The following is a 16467-nucleotide window of genomic DNA, read 5'->3' as shown; positions in this document are numbered from 1 at the left end:
GGAAAGCATCTTCGGTAGTCTGCTGCATGGGTGGGAAGCTCGCGCAAAGTGTAGAGGCCTGGGTGCTCTGGTACAGACCAGACCCTGGGTGGATGTCACCTGGAAGATGCCATTTTGAGTGTGACATAGCTATGTTGTTCATATGTTGAACTCTGGACCCTGAGCCCCCAGCCCACTTCCGGGAAACTTGTGCCAAGGCCTGGGGTGGAAGTTGGACAAGGAGGTGAAAAATGGCCATTTTATTCATCCCCAATGAGAACAACAAAAACTGCTTCACTATTGACTGGAAAGCACAGGCTGTCTGGGCCCTCTTAAAAAATTTGAAAGAGGGGCACTACTTTCAAGACCTAGTTACCTCCCAAAGGACATCACACTGGGGATTAGAGCTTCAACATATGAATTGTGGGGAGACACAAACATTCAGTCCATCACAGGACAGCAGGCCATCTTCCAGGGACATACTACATTTTATAATTTGCTCTTACATTTGGCTGTACTTGTTCTCTTAATGCACATTTGGCAGTTTGGGAGTCTATATATAACAATCAGTATGGATGATTAATTGTTCTGTTATTTTGTTTTTATCAGCTCTTGTCACAAATCCAGTTTCACAGACATACCAAACAAAAATAGAAGTGATGCTTTTAACTTGTAGCCACTGAGGAAAACCAACCGTTGTGCTTGAAGCTCTCCTTCTGCTTCTCTGGCCTTGGGGGACACCATGCCCAAGGGTGCTCGCGCTGGGCCCAGATTGCCCCCTGCCGGCAAGGTCAGGGATAAATCTGAAAAGAAGGCTGCAGGCCCGCAGAGACTGTCACAGAGAAACAGTGATCCAAAGACAGCTCTGGTACCTACCAGCTCAGGGAGATTGGACCGACCAAGCCAAATGTGCCCAAGAGGGAGGAGATGGGTGTGATACTCATTGTGTGGGACCTCCTTTTCCCTTCTGTCAGAGGTAAACTTGGGTTGTTTCTTCTCATGTTCGGAGACTCACTGTTGGATATTGGGGTATCTCTGAAATAGTCATGGGAAATATATTGGATAGAAAGTTCCTCTTGATTCACTCAATGTGCAATGTGAGGTAAATTTAAAAATGATAAATGAGGCTCAGAAATTCAGTTCTAATTTCTTTTCTCCCTGTTCAATGTGAACATACAAAAGTTACCATATTCAGTTATGGCATTCTAATAATGTAAAAATCCACCTCAAGTTCAGCCCTTAAACTGTAGGATACAAAGTGAGTTCTATGTTATTTTCTGTAGCCAGACATGTGCGTGACACTTAATTCTGGTTATTGGTCTCTGAAAGTGATAGTTTAGGATCAAGGATATAATTTCCCATCCAGAGACCAAAAGGGCAGAGAGGAACCTCGAAGCCTACTATTAGATCAGAGGCAGTCAGATGGAAAGGAGTCTAGAAGATCGAGGTAGTGTTAGTCATATATGGATGCATGAGTCAGGGTTCTCTGGAGAAGCAGAACCAATAGGATGTATATGTAGATATACATAAGAAGAGATTGATTATAGGAATTGGCTCACACGATTATGGAGGGTGAGGAGGTCTACAGTATGTCTTCTATAAGCTGGAGACCCAGGAAGTCCACTGTAATTCAGTCCCTGTCTAAAGGCCAGAAACCAGAAACACTAATGTCTGAGAGCAGGAGAGAATGGATGTCTGAGCTCAAGCAAGAGGACAAATTCACCCTCCCTCTGCCTTTTTTGTTCTCTTCAGGCCCTCAGTGGTTTAGATCATGCCCATCTGCATTGATGAGGGCAAACTTCTTTACTGGGAAACTTACTGCTTACAGTTCTGGAGGCTGGGGAGTATGAGACAAGGTCCCAGCAGATTCAGGGTCGGTGGAGAGCCCACATACTGGTTCAAAGATGTCTTCTCACTGTGTCTTAACATAGCAGAAGGGGCAAGGAAAATTTCTGGTGTTCTTTTCACTTCTTTCTTTTTTTTTTTTCCATTAAAATTTTTTTTTTTATTTGAGTTTGCTTGACACGCAATGTTGCGTTAGTTTGGAGTTTCTTTTCTTTTCATGTCCCATTCCTAGAGCCTTCCAAAGGCCCTATCTCCTAATACCATCATGCTGGGGAATGTGATTTCAACATATAAATTTAGGGACACAAACATTCAAACATCTGCCATGACTCCATTTCCAGCCACTGGGGAGCCCATGCTGTTCCTCAAACAAGCCAGTCACACTGGCCTCAAGACCGCTGCCTTTCCTGCTGCCCGTGTATCAAATTCTTACATGGAATGTTCCCTCTGCATTTACGTCAGATGTGTATGAGTTTGTAGTCTCGTTTCATTAAGTCTCTTCTCAGACATGACCTCCCCATCTGACATGGTGCCCAATACGCTCTTTCTCTTGGCCCTGTTTCATTTTTCTTTATAAGATGTCTCACCTGACATTGTGTACTTGTGTGTGTGTTTATTGTCTGCCCCCTCTTAGCATAGTGGAAGGTCTAAGACGGTGGAGACTCGGATTTGCTCCTTGCTTCTAGCACTGTGCCCAGTAGAGCTTCTGGTATATCAATGAAATTAGTATTTATTAGCAGAATGGACAAACACATCATCTATCTGAAAGAATGTACTTTTTAAAAACACAGCCAAATGAATGTCTTAAAACTAGGCTGTCATCACAACTTGTCCCCATTCTACATATTTAAAGTGGTTTACTCCAAGAATAAGATTTTATGAGAATAAAGCATTAAGAAAATGAGACACGAACAATTGGGTGATCTGCTCACCTGCACCTATTTCTTGTCTTGGGGCCTAGTCAGTTTCCTGTAAGTCATAGAAACAGGCAATGAGGGAGATAAAGTATGGTATCACTTGATGCATTAAGCTCCAGTTTCTCCTTGAAACCATGGGAAGTTATTGCCTCAGAACCAGTTGGGTCTAGCCAGCACAAAGGGAAGGAGAGATTGAACACCTATCCAGATAAAATTAGGGGGCATCTGACATCCAAACTGGCCAAATTATTTAGGTAATTGCCAAGTGTCTGTTTCATGCTGTGACAACCAAATGCAGTTAAACTCTCAAAGGCATCCTTTATTTAAGCAGTGAGAAAATAGGCTAGAATATCTGTCAAAATTAATGATGAATTATGTTATACACTTGGCCTTTCATTTAAAAATGAAATGAGGGCCTGAAACTTTGGTAGAAATTAAGTCCTGAGGACTCTGTGAGGTAACTGTTTTGTCACACTCGGGGGTGAATTTATGGGGGCAGAGGGACTCGTTGTGCTGCGCTAGGCTGAGTCATGGTCCCCACAGATATCCAGGTCTGAATTCCCAGAACTTGGGATGGTAACTTATGTGGCAAAAGAGACTTTGCCATTGTGATTAAAGGTCCTGAGATGGACAGTTATCCTGGATTATCTGGGCATGCCCACAGGGTCCTCGTAAGAGGGAGGCCAAGGGAGATTTGAAGGCGATGTGACATGGAAGCAGAGATGAGAGTAATGGGCTTTGAAGAGGGAGGAGGGGGCCATAGAGAGCAGAGGCCACCACTAGAAGCTGAAAAAGGCAGGCAAACAAAGTCAGCTCTCAGAGCCTGCAAGAGGCACCAGCCCTGCAAACAGCTCCGTTCTGGCTCAGTGAAACTGATTTCAAACTTAGGACCTAAAGAACATTCACAGACTTTTGTGTTGCTCTAAGCCACTAAGCTGGCGATGACTTGTTACAGAAGCAACAGGAAACGAGGACCTGCGCTTGCTGGGAAGTCTTGGCTTCTTGCCCAGAGCAATCTGAATGAGGAATGAGCTTCCTAGCTGTGATCTGTGTACCTTGGCTGCTGCCATAGCCTTATCTCTAGAAACCAGAACCTGAGACAAAGGTTAGGATGCTCACTCTTTCTTTAGGTGTGCAAGCCTGGGGCAAGGAGGGTGAAAGAAAAGGGATAGGAAGCAAGGAAAGATGCCCAGATTTGCTCTGAGATAGGCTGTTGCAGCGAGCAGTAAAGATACTCTTCAATGGCATATTGGCTCATGTAGAAGGTTCCAGAGAGGGGCCATACCTCAGAGTAGTCCCGGAAACAGAAAGGAGGGAGGACATACCTGTCTGCCTCCCTCCTGTTTCTCCTTTCCAACTGGTTGAGGTTCATCCGGGGTGGGGTTGTAACGCCCTGAACTTCTAGTTCATTCCACCCAGTTTCCCAAAGACGGCTTAGGAAATCATACCCCAAAGTCTTGCATCGTGATGTTTCATTTACAAACAGAAGTGAAGTTTAGGTTCACACAGTGGCTGGGTAAGTATCCAAGAGGGTGAATGTAAGCTGGAAGTCTCTTGAGTTTTAGGCTCAGAAACCACACAGTATGCTTCCAGAACATTCTAATGGTCAAAGCAAATCACAGGCCACTTCAGCTTCAGTGGTTGTGGAAATAGATGCCAATGCTTGATCAGAGACACTGCAAGGGTATTTTGCAGGGGAAATGGATGTTGAGAGGGGAATGACTGGGGCAGTTTTTGCAAATAATCTACCACAGGTTGTTAGCTAAACAAAGCAGAAGAAGCACTGAGCACCAAGACGGGGAGGCATAGGAACTGCACAAGGGCAAACCTCTTCTCCTTTACCAGAGCCAAAGCTCAATACGCCTTGGCATGGAAAAGAGGGCCTGAAGCCAAGAGCTGGATGAACAAAGGCTTTGGGTGTCATAACCAGGCATTTGGACTTTGTTCTGAAGGCAGCAGGGAACCATGAAGGAGAGGGAGATGGGCAGGCTTTCTGTTTTGAAAGCCCTACTGACTGGGATACAGAGGGTAAATGAGGTCATCAGGGCAGGCGTTTGGGAGGTGATCAGGGCGTGACGATGGAGGCCTCGTGAATAAGATGAGTGCCCTTATAAATGGGCCCCCACAGAGCTGTCTTGCCCTCTTTCTGCCATGTGAGGACTCAGCCGGAAGATGGCTTTGCCAGCCCCCTGACCTTGGACTTCTTCTAGCCTCAAGAACTGGGAGAAATGAATTTCCGTTGTAAGTCACCCACCCAGTCTGTGGTGTTTTGTGATAGCGGCCCACACTGACCAAGACTTTTACCCAACTTGATTCTAAAGTAGCTCACAAAGACCACACATAAAATAGAGGATGGTGAATGCTGTCAATCCAAGCTGTCCTGTAAAACCCTCCTCCGAGTAATATTTTCCCTCACTATAGTGTTTGTATTCTTGGTCTCCCGCCTTTAAAAGTATATGCTCTGGGGAGTGCCTGGGTGGCTCTGTGGGTTAGGCCTCTGCCTTCCGCTCAGGTCATGGTCTCGGGGTTCTAGGATCAAGCCCCACGTTGGGCTCTCTGCTCAGTGGGGAGCCTACTTTCCCCCACCTTTCTGCCTACCTTCCTGCCTTCGTGTGATCTCTGTCTCCCTCTGTCAAATAAATAAATAAAAATCTTTAAAAAGATGTATGCTCTGGGACATCTGGATGGCTCAGTCGGTTAAACGTCTGCCTTCAGCTCAGGTCATGTTCTCAGGGTCCTGGGATCCAGCCCTGTCCCCCTCTGTCTCTCTCTCTCTCTCTCTCATCAATCAATCGATAAAATCTTAAAAAAAAAAAAAAGAATAGCTTGATTAGATGAGTCCCACTGTAGCTTTTGCATTTTACTGCTATTTTCAGCTCTAACTATGTCCTCTGTCAAGGTCACTTCCCAATTAATAGTGCCTCATGATTCAGTTCACAGTACAAAGTAGTTATTTGGCCTCAGGACTTTTTCGGCTTGGAAGAATTATTCTCAGCATGTTTGCTTCAGTCATTTGGAATGTTTTCCCAGGGAACTTAACTCCATTTAATTGCCCTCCATGAATCTTGTTGTTTTCTCTTGACCATTCTGGGTTTTTCTGGAGAGGAGAAATTGTACTAGAGTGCAGTGTGTAGAGTCAGAGGGTAAACAGGTACAGAATAAGGATAAGCCCAGAGGGAGTCGAGGGGAAGGAAACCCTTTGGCGAAACTCTGGATTCTCAGTCAAACTTCTACCAAGCAGCCATTATGTACACAATGTTGTCTGCACTGATCCTAATGAGAAGCTTAAAGATACTATATTAACACTAGATTTGGAAGATAAGGTATATACTTGTGAAAAGTTGCATAATACAAGACAAATACCGAGATAGGTTGATTGTTAATGCTATTAATTAGTGAAGTAATAACATCAACAGAACCTTTTATGAGGTCAGAGTCATTCATTTCTAAGGTGTAACATCCAGGCAACTGGGATGTGGCAGTGAATAAGTCACTTAGTCAGGCTTCTTAGAGGACCTGGGTTTCAATTCTAACTCAAGAAAGGAAAGACAAAATGATGGTGTATACAGAGACACCAAAATCCAGGAGAGATTTATGGGGCTGTGACTAAATCACCAGAATTATTTCTTCAAAAGCTATCAGCTGGACGTGGTTCCCTTCAACAGCTGACATAAAAGGAAATTGTTAAGAGGCTTAATCTTTTAAAAATATTTATTTATTTATTCATTTGAAGAGGGGAGAGGCAGAGGGGCAGAGAGAGGGAGAGAATCTCAAGCAGACTCCCCACTGAGCATGGAGCCCCGCTTGAGGCTCGATCCCACAACCCTGAGATCATGACCTGAGTGGAAATCAAGAGTCAGCCACTCAACTGACTGGGCGACCCAGGCGCCCCGAGGCTTAGTTTTTGGTAGAGCTGCTCTGAGCTCTCCAAAATGAGATCTGTCACTTTCACTTTCTGGTTGGAAAGGCCTCTGTTGCGCTGGAACCTGGCATGACATAGGGGATAAAGGTCTGGGACAAGCTTGGGGCACAGTTACGAAAAGCCAAAAGGACTGTGGGAACAGATGTGCTTCTGCGTGAGCTAGACCCCTCTGCAGTGTTGCAGACCCACAGGCACGGGACCTGTGCCAGCAACCTGTCACCCTCTGGAGTGGCAGTGGCCCTGATGAGCAGGCACTTCCTGTTCTTTTTTTTTTTTTTTTTAAGATCTTATTTATTTATTTGTCAGAGAGAAAGAGAGTACAAGTAAGGGAGCAGCATGTAGAGGCAGAAGCAGGATCCCTGCTGAGCAAGGATCCCGACGTAGGACTCGATCCCAGGACCCTGGGGTCACGTGTGACCTGAACTGAAGGCAGATACCTAACCGACTGAGCCACCCAGGTGTCCTGGCACTTCCTGTTCTAACCAGGATGCCAGGAGCTCCGGCTCTCCTTAGGGGTGGGAGACCCCAGTGATCAGACTCATTGCACCTTCCAGCACACCTGGTATGACTCCATTGCCTGGGGCTCAGGAGGGGCCTTTGAGAAGGGACCAGAGAGAGGGCCCAGTGCCATTTGAGTTATGGGAGCCCCTCCTCAAGGAAGAAGGAAACTTAGGCTTCCTTTATCCAGGTTCACCTCTTTGCTACAAGATGGTGGAATGCACAAGATCACCTGGCTTGTGAGTAACAGAGCCAGCCCAGATCTCTACCACACTTTTTGTCTTTTGTAGAAATGTGATGTTGTTGAACTCCTAAGCTAACATGTGCCACATTCTAGGTGATCTCAACTTCCACATGTTGCTGACATGATAATTTGTCTTTTTCTTCCTCTTCAAATCGTGCCTCCTTTGGTCCTTCACTTTTTTTTTTTAAGATTTTATTTATTTATTTGATAGAGACCACAAGTAGGTAGAGGCAGGCAGAGAGAGAGGAGGAAACAGGCTCCCTGCTGAGCAGAGAGCCCGATGTGGGGCTCGATCCCAGGACCCTGGGATCATGACCTGAGCCGAAAGCAGAGGCTTTAACCCACTGAGCCACCCAGGTGCCCCTGGTCCTTCACTTTTTTCACAGAAGAAAAGGTAGTATCCCCCACCCCTGAGTTTATCTCATTTGTCCCTTTGGCAAGTGACATGTTGGCCACCACCCCCTCTCCAGTCCTGCCTCCCAGCCGGCATCCCATGTGTTGGGTCCTTAGCCACTGCTTCCCTCCCCGACCCTAGAGACGTTAGCCGGATCTACAGACTCACCTACTGCTCATGGAACTTCAGTCATCCTGCGTTCATTTCCAGCTCCTACCTATTTCCAGGGCTCTAGACCCTATAGCAAACTGACTCTTAGACACTCCCATGTGAAGGCTCTCAGACACTTTAAACGGGTATGTCTCAGAATCACCACCTTAATGTCTAACCCAGCTCCTTTCCAGCAGTCTCTGTGCTGTGAGTGGCACCACCAGATATGTTTTGGTATAAGCCGGGTATCTGCCTCACCCACGTCACCTCCAGCCCTGCGGCAGACCAGTCAGGTTCTTTGGATTCTACCTCCTTCATCTCTCTGGACTCTACTCTCCCCATTCCTTCTATCGCCATCTTAATTTAGCTCTTCGACTGAGAACCTATACTCCTGCTTCAAAACTTGTTCAGCTCAAATGTCATCTCCCCCAGGAAGCCTTCCAAAAGTCTGTTCAGACTGTTATGTAATTGATGGGTTATCTTTTTTTTTCCTCTTCCATCAGACCATAAATCTCTAAAGGCAAAGACTCCCCCACCTTGTACCCAGCATGGCACTTAATCAGTGACGGTTAGTTGCATGAATGCAGAAATATACAAATGAATGAAGTGAGGTAATAATATTTATTTTCCACATGTGGGACTCAGTCAAATATGGGTATTTCCATTACAACTACCACATTCCACAGATTTTATCAGGTTTTTTTCCCTGGGCATATTTTCTCTTGTTTTGTTTCATTCTCTACCAAACACAAAAGGAAACGAGACTCAAGACTCAGGATACACAGCAGCGGCTGGAAATTCAATCTAGTTTCCTGGACCAGGAAAGTAAGCAAAAAAGCATCTTCAAAGGAAGTTAAATTTGTAAACTACAGCGGACAAAATTAGCCATCGGAGATTCCATTGTCCTGCCTAGGAGAGTCATTTTACAACCCCCCTACCCCCATGGTTAGCTGTGGAAACACTGTAGTCAGACACCTTATCTCCCTCCTGTTCTTGCAGGAGAGTCAGCTGCTGTGGTTCATTTTAAGGTAGTGTTGTTAGTGGGTGAGCGCAAGTAATGAAGTGCAAACTTGGAGACATTCATCATGGCATTCTCAGAAGGAAATGAAGGACAAGGAATCATTCTCAGCCTAATCTTATAAATTTCCAGGTTGTAAAATCCCAGATTACAATTCCTAACTTTGAAAAAAATCGTAACTTTGTAGAGTGATGGATGGTAACTAGACTTATTGTGGTGATCATTTCACGATGTATATACCTGTAACATCATTATGCTCTAAGCCTGAAACTAATATGTTGCATGTCAATTGCAATTCAGTTAAAAAACATTACCCAACACTTATTCAGCACTCATGGCATTTGTGTAGGATATATTTACAACTGGAAAAACATCTGGCCATCCCTCCAAGGTTTTTATCTTTATAGCCTAAATGGAAAGAAGACAACGAATACCACGTGCAAACCAATTTGCCAAATCATCCTAAGCCTTAATTTTTCTTTGAACTCTGATTAAGGGAAACGTATCTGGGGAAAGGGTCATCCTGTTTGTTTACGTAGGACTTTTTTTTCTCAGCTTGCAAGAGATACCGTGTCAAAGTGTGGAGGGCATCCTCTTGAATAGATCAATATGCCCCAGCCAAAGTCTAGTTTTCCCTTTTTTGGGAAGCAGGTGAAAGGGTGTTGGTGGTAATGTGGGTTCTTACAACTCTGGCTGTGGCATTTTTCCCAGGCTGCTGGAAATTCCAGATTAAGGACAGGGCTTCTGGTCATATAGAGACCTCTGTCAATTCAAAACCCTTCCATGGTGTCAGTACAACATGCTTGTCGTTCTTGGCATTTCTCCCCTCTAAGAGGAATGCATGTTCACGTGACTCAAGCCATCAAGGGAGAACTGGCCTTGACCTATGGAGAAGGACAGTGGTGATAAAAGAAACCTAAACAGGACATTGTTATCAGTCCCCACACAAGCACAGGGTTGAAATCTGGCTGCTACTTGTTCTCCCTTCTGCCAAGGAATTCATTAGTTAACCGGTATTCACTGAGTGTCCGATTTGGGAGCTGGTGTTACGATGAGTTAGCTAAGCATGTGCTCCTAAGCTCATGAATTTATTGAGCACTGGGGGAAAAGGTTTCATATGTGTATGGCTGTGTATTTCTCCAAGAACCAACCACTTTATGTAGGGCTGCCTCGGTTCTACGATAACTGTGTCACAGAGCAGGGATGTAGTACACTTAATTGGGGATGTAACTCAGTTTTTCACATTCTTAGTGCATGAAACTCTGTTCAGCAACGGCATCAGTGTGAAAGGAGGCACGGCCTAATACCGACCCTTCTCTTTTAGGTGCTGCGGCAAAGGCCAGGCACTGACCCGTGTGGAGCTGGGGCCCTTGAGTTTCTCTCCTTAACAAAACCCAAAGTGATTTTTTAAATTGGAGATTTTATGAGAAGTAGGTGGAATGACCAGATTCTACTATGGAATGACTACTGTGAGGCTTCCTGGAAAGTTGACTTAAGGAAATGATAGAGATCTGTAAGCCTTATTTTGTTGTCCGTTTTACATGGACAGTGTTGTCGGTTAGGAAAACCTCAAGTAACAATACTCAAAGTGGTATTTTTTTCATAGAACAAGAAGTCTGGGGGCACCTGGGTGGCTCAGTCAGTTAAGCGTCTGCCTTCAGCTCAGGTCAGGATCCCAGGTCCTGGGATCAAGTCCATGTTGGGCTCCCTGCTCCGTGGGAGTCTGCTTCTCCCTCTGCCCCTCCCTCCTCCCACTTCCCAGGTGCATGCTTTCTCTCTCTCGATAAATACATATAATCTTGAAAAGAAGAGAAAAAAGTCTAGAGGCAGGAAGCTGCTGGTCTTGGTTTAGCTGCCTGACAATGCCTTAAGGACTCTTTCTGTCTTTGTCTTTTGGCTCCGTTCTTCTTAGCATGGGGGGCTTTTGTTACACTGGCTGGTTTGTGATGGTAAGATGACTGTCACAGCTCTGGGCACCCCTCTCTGTACTATAGGTATGAGGATGGGAAGGGGCAGGGCCAGTGGCCACTACTCCTGGACCTGGCCCTTTTACATAGAAATAAAAGCTCTCCAGAGGTAACTCTCCTGGCCCCCAAGAGTTCCCTCTTTGTCTCATTGGCAAGAACTATTCACGTGGTCATGCTTTGCTGCAGAGGGACTGGGCAAGATGTATCTGGCTTTCTCAGCTGGATAGTGGAGGCCAGCAAAGCAGAAGAGGTTTAGGCATAAGCCGCCCTACCAATAGTGGAAGAGGAGTTACCACTCCTCCTTTAGGGAAGCAAGGAGTAGTCAGAATCCATTTGATGGCTCCCCTAGTGGCACTTTCATGTGAATGAAAGAATCTCTGTTTCCTGACACAGTCACCTGCTCTGGTTCTCCCACTATTAGGAGGGCTAATTATAAGGTTGCAGAAAGAAAGAAAGAAAGGAGACAGGAGGTTGTCTCAGGCCACATGGTCCGACCTTTGTGGTCAGGCCATGTGGGACAGTCTGGGACTGTGGTCAGTGCTCCAGCTCTGGGGACACTGTCACAACAGTACCTAGTAGGTGGCTCTTCAGAATCAGACACTTGTGGATGCCGTGACTCAGATCTTTTGTCTCTAAACCTATGGCTCCTGCCTTAACTGGCAGACTTTCTCTTTGTATCTTATAACAAATGTCCTGAGGGAGCATCTGTTGGATGGCCTTCCCTGTCCACTGGAGGTGCTGCTGTGGGGCAGGGCATTAGCCAACAGCCACCCCAGGCCTCTGGCTGGCCTAGCAATGGCTTCCTTGGCCTATAAGTGTGAGCAGGGTGATGGGTCATGACTCCCACTCTTGGTCACACCTGAATACATTCAGAAGGGCTGGGAGAACGGCTGAGGTAGGCTCCCTGAGGCAACAGAGGAAGTCATGAAACAGCATCCACTCCTGGATCCCTCTTTCCAGGCCATCTGCTGCGTGGTGTCAAACTGCCTATTTGGGGGAGGGGGTGGTGTGAGCTGTTTTGCTCTTATCAAGAATTCTCTCATTTACTCAAAGTTAAAGCTCTGAAGGTTTTTTGCTTTGATGGTCCAGAATGCCAGAAAAGTAGAATAAAAAACCCCAAACCCCTACATTTTCATTGTTTTGGTGGTATGTGTTCCTATATATTGTTTTTTTTTCTTTTTTTGGTTTTGTTTCTGTTTTTTAGAAACTGAGGTAAAATTCACCTCAGACGGACTCATTTGAGGTTGTCTTCAGCTCATGAGTTCACCGACCATTGTAATGCTGTGTAACTGTCGCCTCTGTCCAGACCCAAATGACCTGTTTTTGAACAAGCGTGTGTGAGTGTCAGGTTGAGCCGGTCCTCCGTGGTGAAAAGAAAGACTGACCCCAGGAGCTATGGAGTTCATATAAGAAGACACCCTCCTGACTAGTGTTACGAGACAGCTCTCCCAGTTCTCAGAAACCTGCCTGTCCTCTCTCAAATGTCCCTCAGCTGCAGAAGACACAGTGAGAAGCTTGTTGGCTGAGGATTTATTGTTTAATTATTTTATGGTGGCTTAGATAGCACTTAAGTTCACACAAAAGCAAACAAATGATGACTGAACTGAGTCAGGTACAAGGTCGTGGGTGGCTTGGTTCTTACATGAAAATAGAGTCTCTCCTCCCATTCACTCACTGGGAGAGGAATTTTCCAAATTAAGGCCTCAGGATGACTTATCAGTGGGTCAGGCCACTATTCAACCTCAACAACAAGTTTTACAGCAGAGCCCTTTCCCCCTCCTTGGCACGGACACAGAATCAGCTCGTTGGATCCTCACAACAGGCCCATGAAGGAGGCGGGCAGGTATGGCTATCATACGAGACCAGAGACTCTGAGGGCATTGCCTGCCTCTCTCCTGACCTCCCACCCCCCCTAACTGTACAAGGATAAAGGGGAGAGCCACACAGGTCCCTCCAATTACAGGATAGCTTGGATTTGACTTTTAACACTAGTGTTTTTTAAACTGATGTATTTCAATTTGGGGGCCTATGAAGACAACAAATGAGAGAGAACAGAGGAATAAATATCAGAGTACACGGTGCTCATAGGAAGCATTTTCTCCTGGAATGTTTGCTTTAGTTGTGTGTGTGCGTGTGTGTGTGTGTGTGTGTGTGTACCGGGTCGTGAGGTAAAATGTGTTTCCTCATGTAGGTTATAGGTTAACAAGTTTGAAAGCTACGGACATAAATGACTATGGTCCTGTCAAAACTGCTCACATTAGGCATGGGCAGCCTCAGGCCTCACTTGCTGCCCTGACCCTTCAAATACCAGGATGATAATGGGGGTGTTTAGAGTCCTTGTGCCAAGTTCATGGGCACTCTATCAGAGGCAAAACTGGAGCCTGACAGTCTGCCCTGAGGGCAAGTTGTAAGAACTGAGAACACAGCCCTCGGAGGGCTCTATAACTTTTCAACTGTAGGAACAGGGTTGGCCCTGGCTTTGCTGTCCCCAGTTACTTTGAGAACGTACTTGAACATTCTAGGGCATTTCTGGAGCCACAGGCCAGGGTACTGACCTCCCTTACACTCCTAAGAAGCAGGCTGCAGAGTGCTCTGGCTAAAATTATCCCGTAGAAGCCACCTGTTTAGTTCCTTTTATACTTGTGCCTCTCAGCATTAGGTGTCCCAGATCACTTGTCCCAAATTCTTTTTCATGGAAAAAGCCACTATTCCATCTGGTGGAGTTTTTTGTTGTTGTTGTTGTTTTTAAAGATTGATTTATTTATTTTAAGGGGGGAGGGGCAGAGAGAGAGGAAGAGGGGAACTCAACGCTCAGTGCTGAGCCTGAGGTGGGACTTGATCTCAGGACTCTGAGGTCACAACCTGAGCCAAAACCAAGAGTCAGACCCTTAACTGACTGTGCCACCCAGGTGTCCCTCCATTTGTTGGAATTGTATTTTGCCTTTTTAAATTTTGTTTCGGATAAACTTAAATCTGGTCATTTTCTTAGGCAAGGTCTACATGAAGGTAACCCAGAAAATTAGAGGTAAAATATTTAGTCAAATGAATGACTATAAAAAAATGCAGACAATTCCAATCAAAGCTCAGCTTGATTTTTTTTTAACATGTCGAATTGGTTAATTTTCTTAGTGTCACATAGATATAACTAGCCATTATAGCAAGTCAGTAGCCATTTTGGTTTCTGTTCCTATTGTATTTTAAATTTTTTTTAGAAAAGTAATCTCTACACCCAACCTGGGGCTTGAACCCACAATCCTGAGATTAAGAGTCACCTGCTCTCCTGATTGAGCCAGCCAGTCATCCCATGTTCCTATTGTAGTTTTGAAACGGTATTACTCAATAAAAGTTCATTGAAAGTACTGAGTAGAAGCCTCAGGACAAAACCACTAGGAAGTTAAAGTCTGGACTTTTAGACTCTTAACTATCCAGCAATACTGGTTTTACCTAAAGGCAGGGAGCCTTTTGTGTATAAGCTGCAAGAGAATGTTCAGACCAACGGCAATTGTGATGACACTAAGGACAGTGGTGATAGCAATGTTCAGTATATGCTGAACCATACACTGGCACCATATTCATTATTTCATTTATTTCTTTTAATTACTCCAAAAATGCTCTGAGGAAAGCATGACATTGATTTTACTTTTCAGGACACTGAGAATTATAAAGAAGATACGTAACTCTTTCAGTTCTCACTAATAAGATGCCAGATCTTCAGGCACTCTCTGTGAAGGGAGAGGAGTTATCCAGGAGGAGCTCTGTCAGCCATATTTCTGGTGGTGGGAGGGGACAGGTGTACCTTTTCTTTTCCCCTCCTGTGTGATCATGCTGCCCATCAGTTCAACAGGCACAAATTAAGAGAAGGGGGTGGTGAAAACTCAACCTATTCCTGAGTGTTTACAGGGAGACCACAGGAAGTGAAGGTCAAGTTCCCAGGAGCACGCCCAGGGAGACCCAGGCAAGGGTCTGCCTGAGATGTGGGGCTGCCAGTGGAGAACTAGGGGCTTGTGTGAGAGAAGTTCGGTGCAGACCCAGTTAGGATAGCAGGGAGATGGGGCAGCCAGGGAGGTGCAATAGTGTCCTCTAGCTTCTAGAACAAAGGACCATGGACTCGGGGACCTAAAGCAGCACACATTTATTAGCTTGTAGCTCTAGAGGTCGGAAGTCTGAGATGGGACTCACTGTGCCAAAATAAGATGTTGGGCAGGGTGGTGCTTCTTTCTGGAGGCTCTGGGAGAGAATCCATTTCTGTGACTTTGCCAGCTCCTTTCATCTTCAAAGCCAACAATGGAGGGTTGAGTTCTTATATCAAATCCCTCCAAACTGTCTTCACAGTCTATCTCCTTCTCTGACTTTTCTGCCTCCTTTTTCCACTAATAAGGACTCCAGTGATTACACTGGGCCTTCTAGATAATCCAAGAGAACCCCCCATCTAAAAGTCAGCTGGTTAGTAACATTAATTCCACCTGTAATCTAATTCTCCTCTACTGTGTAACTTAACGTGTTCACAGATTCCAGGGATTAGGACACAGACCTAACAAGTCAAGTTTACTTGACAAAAGAATTCTTGGAAGGTTGGGAATTGTGTACCACTAAATATTTTTTTTTTTAAAGATTTTATTTATTTATCTATTTGACAGACAGAGATCATAAGCAGGCAGAGAGGCAGGCAGAGAGAGAGGAGGAAGCAGGCTCCCCGCTGAGCAGAGAGCCCGATGCGGGGCTCGATCCCAGGACCCTGAGATCATGACCTGAGCCGAAGGCAGAGGCTTAACCCACTGAGCCACCCAGGCGCCCCAGTGTACCACTAAATATTAAATATACATTACTAGATGCTTTGTGTGTGTTTCTAAGGATTAGATTGTATCAATAGAGGCTGATGGGGCATAGGGTAACAGTGAAGTTTGGGCTATAAAGATTACTAGGAAGGGGGAAATCTGGTAACTTTGTATTCAGATGCCATACAGTTGTGAATCTGGAGGGACTAGACATGGTGAGATGCACGTGTGGGTAGCAAAAGTCATGTACTTCTCTCTCTGCCCTAGGAAAAGAAGCATTTCAAGGACTTTCCCCCACAGGCTGGGGACTGCATTTGATTTTATGTCAGGATTCAGGTGATACCTGAAGCATGTCCCAACTGTATCAGTAACAAAACTGTGTGTGGACAAAACTCCAAGGATTCAAGTAGAGTTCAAGTTGGAGAGTAAAAGACTGTCTGAGCCTAAGCCTGGGGCTACTGGAGAAACAGGAGAAGGGAAAGAGGCTGGTAGCGCTGGGCCCTGGCATATAGGCCAGTTACCTCTGGGAGTCTCATTCCCTCATCTGTAAATGGAAGTGGTGCCTCTTTGTCAAGTAAACTAAATTTTTTAAAACTTTGGAGTCCCTATCAAATAGATGGTAGTATTTTCAGCTTCCATCAAGAAAACGCACACAAGGGGTGCCTGGGTGGCTCAGTGGGTTAAAGCCTCTGCCTTCGGCTCAGTTCATGATCCCAGGGTCCTGGGATCGAGCCCCACATCGGGCTCTCTGCTCTGCA

Source organism: Lutra lutra, chromosome 3, assembly GCF_902655055.1.
Source record: "Lutra lutra chromosome 3, mLutLut1.2, whole genome shotgun sequence".
NCBI lineage: Eukaryota > Metazoa > Chordata > Mammalia > Carnivora > Mustelidae > Lutra > Lutra lutra.
The sequence above is the reverse complement of the archived record's forward strand: the minus strand, read 5'-3'. Positions refer to the sequence as shown.